Here is a 9,183-nt window from a genome sequence, read left to right on the forward strand (position 1 = left end):
AATTTTAGACAACTTTCCAATTTACTTCTATAATAATTTACTTTGTTCTCTTGGGATCATTTGTTGAAAAGGATACCTAGATAGGCCCAAAAGCTGGGAGCTAGCTGCTGATTGGTGGCTGCACATATATACCTCTCCTCATTGGCTACCCAATATGTTCAGCTAGTGCCAATAGTGCATTGCTGTTTCTTCAATAAAGGATGCCAAGAGAATGAAGCAAAATTTGTAATAGAAGTAAGCGGGAAAGTTGGGTAAAATCGCATGCTCTATCGGAATCACAAAGAAATTTTTGGGGTTCCATGTCCCTTTAATATCTCTTTAAAAAAAGCACTCAACAATAATATATAGCAATGAAGCAGCTGCAAAAACTTACAGCTCCTTCTCTGTATCATGCACCCTAACCTAAAGCACTTTTTACATTTGTCAAAAAGTTTACAACCTCATTGTTATATGCTTTACTATCACTATATGTGTTTATACACTTGTTGCACACGTTTACAAATGCCTTTATATATAATAACTAAACTGGTCACAAACTGCAGCTACGTTTAATTAACATATATATATATATATATATATATATAAAGGCGTTTGTATTTCCCGCATGCGCTGTAACAAGTGTCCAATGGCTGTTAGTGCGCACGGTGTTCTATCAGAAGAGCGAACTTTAGGCTGTGACGTATGGATTTGTTATCAGACAGCTGACGGAACGTCACTTCCGTTCACTAGTCTGATGAATTCGCTCTTCTGACAGAACAGCAGCACCCAGTAAGAAGAGGCGGAGCTTCAGTATCTGGCACATTTAAAGGGACAGTATACACTCATTTTCATATAACTGCATGTAATAGACACTACTATAAAGAATAAGATGCACGGATAATGATATAGAAATCCAGTATAAAACTGTTTAAAAACTTACTTGAAAGTTCTCAGTTTAGCTCTGTTGAAAAGGTAGCTGGAAAGCCCACTGCAAGTGGGAAATAAGACACTCCCCCCTCCCCCTTCTTTTGCATATGAAAAGACCCTTTACACAAACAGGAGCAAGCTGGAGAAGGTAGCTGACGGTATTCTCATAAAACTTTGGGGCTTGGTTAGGAGTCTGAAAATCAGAGCAATGTTATTCAAAAATAAGCAAAACTATACATTTAAAAAAAAAAACTTTATGGGCTATATAAATAGATCATCTACAAACATTTATGCAAAGAAAAAATTAGTGTATAATGTCCCTTTAAGCTATTAAAACAGGAAAACTGGTTTGAAAAGAGCTACAGGAACAGGATAAAATGCAATATCAGGGTGAGTAGTTGCTATTTATAGTTGTGCACAGTAATGTCCCTTTAAAGTCCACTAAAGATATTATCCATGGGCACAATAAGAAGTGAATGGTGGCCAATTTTAAAAAGGTTTCAGCATCTCAATGCACTATAAGCTTTATATTCTCCATTTGTTACTAATCATAGTTGCCAACATTTATAAAAAAAAATCCAGATACACTCTGCAAAAGTGCTAGCAATATAGCCACACCCATTTATTGTTTGCATAGCCCCACCCACTATGTTCTGCTCTATAGCACCCAAAGTAAATATCACACACATATTAAATATTGTATTACTGGATCTAATCTGTAAACTGTGGGATATTTACAGATGCCAGGTCACCCAATTGTGATATATAATTTTATTATTCTGCTGTTCTAATCTAAAGTGCAGGAGTCTTAGATACCACAGTAAAGGAACAAACACATACAGTAAAACCAACAAAGACTACATGTCTGATTCCCACAACTACTGACACTGCTAAATGTGGTGCACACTCCTGTGACTTTTAAGCTATGAGACAACATAGGGCTGTCCCAGGGAAATTGGGACAGTTGACAAGTATGTTTGTGTGATAATGTGTACCTTATTCCCAGCAGCCTGATCTTTGGGATTCATATAAAACAATAAGTTATGTAATTTTATTAGAGGAAAGATACCTCTGTTAATAATGCACTAGTACAGTGTAAGTGAGCTACTTATTGCAATACTGAGTTGATTTATTCTTATGATGATTTATATAATTTATTAAAAGTAATTGTTTTTAATTTGTAATTATTTTAATTTAATGGTTTCATGTTATATGAATCACCTCCTGCTATGCATAAGCTAGCAGCATATAGGTTTATATGTGTGTAACCAATAAAGTTGGGTGAAAAAGAAAAAAGGTTGGCGTGACGTCATACTGGTTGGCAGCCAGAGGCCATGTTGGTAGGGGAGGACCCGGTGACAAGCGGTGCAGAGGCGGTGGGCGTGGAGTGAGTGATGGGCGGGGCTTGGTAGTGTCGGTGTGGGAAGCAGAGAGTGTAGAAGGGACTTCAAGGGAGAGAGAGGATTTGCACCCGGTGAGTACGCTGGCGGGGGCACTGCACTAATCTATACAGGGATGTGTTAATTGAGGGAGAAGCAGACCAGGGAAATAAGCAGGATGTGAATTAGGAGAGGGAGAAAAAAAAGAAACTAAGGGGGACAGTTAGAGGAACGCTGCGGGGCAGCAGGATGTAAGGTTGATATAGAAAGGGTTAACGTTGGGGCAGTAAGGGGTACACTGGTGAAGGCAGTAGGCTGAAAGGTTGGCGCAGTGAGAGCTGCACTGTTGGAGGTCAGCAGACTGAGTGGCTGGGGCAGTAAGGGGAGCACTAGGGGCAGCATGCTAATAGGTTGTGGAATTAAAGCAGCAGGATGTGAGGCTTATATAGGAGGAGTAGGGGGGGCATTATTCTGATCGCATGGGGCAGTAAGTGGAAAACTAGGGGCAACAGGCAGAGAGGATGGGGTAGAAAGTGGTACACAGACAGTAGGTAAAGAGGTTGGGGCAAAAAGGGGGGCAGCATTATAAGAGGCTGGGAGTCAGTACTGCATGCCCAGAGGTTGTGGCAATAAAGGGATACACTGTGGGCAGCATGCTAAAAGGTTGTGGCAATATTGGGTAAACTGACTGCAGCTGAGAGGTTGGAGCAGAGCAATGAGGGGTACAGCTGGGGGGCAGAAGAATGAAAGTTTGTGGCAGGTGTACATTGGGGGCTGCACACTGAGAGGACGAGGCGCCATGGGGTATACTGCAGGCTGAGAGTTTGGTATAGAAAGCATAACATTGTGGGCAGCCAACTGACAGGTTGGGGAAGTAAGGAAGGGGTACACTAGAGGCAGCATGCTGAGAGGATGAGACAGTATGGGGTACACTGGAGGCAGCATGCTGAGAGGATGAGACAGTATGGGGTACACTGGAGGCAGCATGCTGAGAGGATGAAACAGTATGGGGTACACTGGAGGCAGCAGACTGAGAGGATGAGACAGTATGGGGTACACTGGAGGCAGCATGCTGAGAGGATGAGACAGTATGGGGTACACTGGAGGCTGAGAGTTCGTTATAGAAAGCATAACATTGTGGGCAGCAGACTGACAGGTTGGGGAAGTAAGGGGTACACTGGAGGCAGCAGACTTAGAGGATGAGACAGTATGGGGTACACTGGAGGCAGCAGACTGAGCAGTTGGGTCATTAAGAGGATCACTAGGGGCAGCAGGCTGAGAGGTTGGGCAGGTCTGAGTACAATAGGGGCAGCATACTTAGGGGATGAGGCAGCACAGTGTCCACTAGGGGCAGCAGGCTGAGAGGTTGGGGCAGGTCTGAGTACAATAGGGGCAGCATACTTAGGGGATGAGGCAGCACAGTGTCCACTAGGGGCAGCAGGCTGAGAGGTTGGGCAGGTCTGAGTACAATAGGGGCTGCATACTTAGGGGATGAGGCAGCACAGTGTCCACTAGGGGCAGCAGGCTGAGAGGTTGGGGCAGGTCTGAGTACAATAGGGGCAGCATACTTAGGGGATGAGGCAGCACAGTGTCCACTAGGGGCAGCAGGCTGAGAGGTTGGAGCAGTAAGGAGATCACTGGGGGCAGAGAGAGAGTAGATGAGACTGTCAGAAGGTACCTGGGAGCTGGAGTAGATGAGTCTATGGGGGTGAAATAGCACAATGAGGGGAAGAAAAAGGGTCAAGTGGAATTGGTGAGGAGGGAAGATGTTTTAAAGGGATACAAAACACATTTAAAAAAAAAAGTTTCCAATTTACTTCTATTATCGAATTTGCTTTGTTCCCATAATATTCTGTTCTGAAGAGATACTTAGGTAGGCATCTGTAGAACTACATGACAGGAAATGATGCTGCTATCTAGTGCGCTTGCAAAGGGATAACATTTTTGCAAAACGTCTGACATATATCCCTCCATAAATGGCCCGGCTCCTAAGTATACATCCCTACTTTTCAACGAAAGATACCAAGAGAACAAAGAAAACGGGATAACAGAAGTAAATCACACGCGCTATCTGAATCACAAAGGAAACAAATTGGGTTTCATATCCCTTTAAGGTAGTACTGGCTAGGGAGAGAAGAGCGTAGGGAGTGGAAGAGAGAGGAGATGAAGGGGACATAACCCTTGGAAGTAAGGGTAAGACTAGGGGAATTCTAGTGTGGGGGCGTAGAAAGACGGAAAAGAGTTACAATAGGTAGAATGGGGGTGCGGCTGCCTAGGGGTGCTTACAATCATGATTAAAACTAATTCATTTCTTCATATATTCTTGTGATGATTTATTGCTGCCTGCAGTGTTATTAACCCTCTGATATGTAAATCTGGGAATCATTTTAATGCTTCATTTTTATAGAATCATGTACATTACCTGTATGCATTATTATTATTTTAAAGCCTATGATTTAAATTGTGTGTGTGTGTATATACCTGTGTGTGTGTGTGTATATATATATATATCTCTATCTATCAGGGCTTGACAAACCTGGAAGCCACTGGTTCCTGGAATTTTACCCCTGGCTCCTAACTTTTTGGGTTATTCTCTATATATCTATATACAAATACCACTGCCTGGCTCCTAAAAGTATTACTGGCTCCTACTTTTTAAATGATTTAACATTGATTGTACTAGTAACTTTTTACATCTGGACTAGTAACATCTGTATTATTACTTTTGACAATTTGCCTATACACACTCATCTATATGTGAGATTGTATATAATGCACATTACATAATCCATAGATGCCTAATGCTGCAGTATTGTGCCAATGCTTAGCTGTGTGGGTGAGCAATCTGCTCGTTGACGTCCTTAGATCTGACTAATTAAAGGTTTTTTATTTTTGTGTAAGTTATGGGGAACTGCTCACAAATTATTCAGTGGATTTGTGGACTGAGTTGCTGATAGTCTCTGTATCTTTTTGCCTTAACCCAGATATTGCTTAATAACTTGTGATGTTGAAGGAGAATATTGATCAAATATTGTATATTGGAAATGTCTTTTTTTTTAATTTTTAAATAGTGTTGTCTAGTACTGACAGGCAATTGGTTGTCCTACTTGTGGTTCTCCCCCAGGGAGATCTGGGAGTTGTAGTTTTGTCTTCATTCAGTCCCTGCCAGATGTCATTGTCACTAATTCCTCTACCCCCCCCCCCGACTGTTTATTTAGTTTACCCTCCCCGTTTATTCTGCTTTGCACTCTCCCAACCTCCCCACCTTTCTCTCTCTCTCTGTCTAATGCTCTCTTACTCATTCACTTGTCCCTCTCCCTTGCAGTGCACTCCCTCTCCCCCTCCTGTTGTGTCACTTTGCACCTACAGGAGGTGACATCTTAAATACTTGTCACTATGTACAAACATTGGGACATCCTTTGAACAAACACAAACAGAAGGGAAGGGGGGAGCTGTATCTTTTTGCTTTGTGTTATTTGCAATTACATGACAACAGGTACATCTGTTTGAGACTTTTTAACCCTTTCACTTCTGCAAAACATTTTTTTATGAGGCAACGTTCTGCAGCCCATATTGCTAAAACACACTAATATAAATCTATATGGCACTAACGTTTTAATGCATGAAACATGTCACTGTTATTAGGTCACTTTGCCCCTGCATGGGACTGACAGATTAACCCATTGAACACATTACTGTCATTAGGTCACTTTGCCCCTATATAGGATTGATTGACCCATTATCCATGTAAATTGTATTAGGTCTGGTTGCGCCTACATCGGACTGACCTATTAATGCATTAAGAATGTCACTACATGAGACTCTAACCAATTAAACACGTCACTTTTCCCCTACATGGGGCTGACCCATTAAATGTGTTTCAGCGATTAAATATTTTTTATAATTAAAAAAGTGTTCACGGATTTGTGTTTTTATTGCTGTAAAGTGAAGAGCTAATTTTTGTTAGCTTGGTACAGAGTTTTCGCAAAGCTCACAGTCCGCTTCTTCCCCTGGGACGGATTGTTTCAGCTCAGTACACAGGATCTTTGTCCGTTGCACATCCGCGATCAGGTGTGTAGCGTGGGACTGGATAAGCAGGTTCTGCGTGCTGTCTTTACTACTCTGTTTATTGTGGAAGGAAATATCTGCCAAAGCAGAACGTACAAGGTCACGGAAGAAAGAAGGTTAGAAAGTTCTATGTGGTTGATTAAGGGGCCTGTGAGGTGCGGGGAGGGTTAACATCCCTTCACCCAGGCTAGTAGGTCCGTGTATTAGAGCGGAATGATGGGAGCACGTAGCCTGAAGGAGCAGATCCGAGACATGGGGAGCAGCTGCTGACTGAATAGAGAGAGAGTGGGGGGACCCCCTGGGCAGCAGAGAGTTATAGGCAGGGTGCTGCTGAGTGCTGTCATATTACAGTATCTGATCTCCCCCCACACTGTGCAATACAGGGTCTGATCTCCCTCACACTGTACAATACAGGGTCTGATCTCCCTCACACTGTACAATACAGGGTCTGATCTCCCCTCACACTGTATAATACAGGGTCTGATCTCCCTCATACTGTACAATACAAGGTCTGATCTCCCTCACACTGTACAATACAGGGTCTGATCTCCCTCACACTGTAAAATACAGTATCTGATCTCCCCCCACACTGTGCAATACCGGGTCTGATCTCCCTCACTTTGTGCAATATATGGTCTGATTTCTCTCAAGTTTTGCAATACAGGGTTTGATCTCCCCCACATTGTAAAATACAGGGTCTGATCTCTCTCACGTTGTAAAATACAGGGTCTGATCTCCCCTCACACTGTACAATACAGGGTCTGATCTCCCCTCACACTGTACAATACAGGGTCTGATCTCTCTCACGTTGTAAAATACAGGGTCTGATCTCCCTCACACTGTACAATACAGGGTCTGATCTCCCCTCACACTGTACAATACAGGGTCTGATCTCCGTCACACTGTACAATACAGGGTCTGATCTCCCTCACACTGTACAATACAGGGTCTGATCTCCCTCACACTGTACAATACAGGGTCTGTTCTCCCTTACACTGCAATACAGGGTCTGATCTCCCTCACACTGTACAATACAGGGTCTGATCTCCCTCACACTGTACAATACAGGGTCTGATCTCCCTCACACTGTACAATACAGGGTCTGATCTCCGTCACACTGTACAATACAGGGTCTGATCTCCGTCACACTGTACAATACAGGGTCTGATCTCTGTCACACTGTACAATACAGGGTCTGATCTCCCTCACACTGTACAATACAGGGTCTGATCTCCCTCACACTGTACAATACAGGGTCTGATCTCCCTCACACTGTACAATACAGGGTCTGATCTCCCTCACACTGTACAATACAGGGTCTGATCTCCCTCACGTTGTGCAACACAGGGTCTCATCTCCCTCACGTTGTGCAACACAGGGTCTCATCTCCCTCACGTTGTGCAATACAGGGTCTGATCTCCCTCACGTTGTGCAATACAGGGTCTGATCTCCCTCACGTTGTAAAATACAGGGTCTGTTCTCCCTTACACTGCAATACAGGATCTGTTCTCCGTCACGCTGTGCAATACAGGGTCTGATCTCTGTCACGCTGTGCAATACAGGGTCTGATCTCTGTCACGCTGTGCAATACAGGGTCTGATCTCTGTCACGCTGTGCAATACAGGGTCTGATCTCTGTCACGCTGTGCAATACAGGGTCTGATCTCTGTCACGCTGGGCAATACAGGGTCTGATCTCTGTCACGCTGTGCAATACAGGGTCTGATCTCTGTCACGCTGTGCAATACAGGGTCTGATCTCTGTCACGCTGTGCAATACAGGGTCTGATCTCCGTCACGCTGTGCAATACAGGGTCTGATCTCCGTCACGCTGTGCAATACAGGGTCTGATCTCTGTCACGCTGTGCAATACAGGGTCTGATCTCTGTCACGCTGTGCAATACAGGGTCTGATCTCTGTCACGCTGTGCAATACAGGGTCTGATCTCTGTCACGCTGTGCAATACAGGGTCTGATCTCTGTCACGCTGTGCAATACAGGGTCTGATCTCTGTCACGCTGGGCAATACAGGGTCTGATCTCTGTCACGCTGTGCAATACAGGGTCTGATCTCTGTCACGCTGTGCAATACAGGGTCTGATCTCCGTCACGCTGTGCAATACAGGGTCTGATCTCCGTCACGCTGTGCAATACAGGGTCTGATCTCCGTCACGCTGTGCAATACAGGGTCTGATCTCCCCCCACACTGTGCAATACAGGGTCTGATCTCCCCCCACACTGTACAATACAGGGTCTGATCTCCCCCCACACTGTACAATACAGGGTATGATCTCCCCCCACACTGTACAATACAGGGTCTGATCTCCCCCCACACTGTACAATGCAGGGTCTGATCTCCCCCCACACTGTACAGTGCAGGGTCTGATCTCCCCCACAGTATACTATACAGGGTCTTGTAAGTGCTTTCATGCAGTGTCTTTGTTCTTTCTGTAATGTTAAGCTACATTATCTCCTAGGGAACAGCATAGCCTAATGTGAACCTAAAAAGGTATGAAGATAAAAGAAATAACAAAACACCAAGAACAACAAATATTCATTGCTTGACAAATGTTTTTGAATCATAGGTCCCACATATAGTAGCCAATAACTAAAAAGGGGCATTAAACACTTTGGGATGTAATATAAAATAAACTGTGTGTGTATATATGTATATATATATATATATATATACTCTGCAATATACTTTCATTACTTATTTTGCCCCCTTTTCCTGTAATTGCATTCTGAAATTGTGAACATTTCAGTTTCTTTTAGAAATGGAAGTGGAAAACACTGTTATATTTCACACAGCCATTGCCTGGACACTCTAGTGAC

The 9,183-nt window shown here is 43.7% G+C and overlaps 1 protein-coding gene across 4 annotated transcripts in view; it reads left to right on the plus strand.

The window, feature by feature from the left end:
* Positions 1–2,311: 2,311 nt before the first annotated feature.
* SIPA1L3 (signal induced proliferation associated 1 like 3) overlaps positions 2,312–9,183 on the plus strand; it is a 349,276-nt gene continuing 342,404 nt past the window's right edge. For all 4 annotated transcript variants that reach the window (XM_053721794.1, XM_053721796.1, XM_053721797.1 and 1 more), the window contains exon 1: positions 2,312–2,380. The gene's annotated coding sequence lies outside the window, so the exon portion shown is untranslated. The remainder of the gene's footprint in view (positions 2,381–9,183) is intronic.

Source organism: Bombina bombina, chromosome 7 (assembly GCF_027579735.1).
Source record: "Bombina bombina isolate aBomBom1 chromosome 7, aBomBom1.pri, whole genome shotgun sequence".
Classification (NCBI taxonomy): Eukaryota; Metazoa; Chordata; class Amphibia; order Anura; family Bombinatoridae; genus Bombina; species Bombina bombina.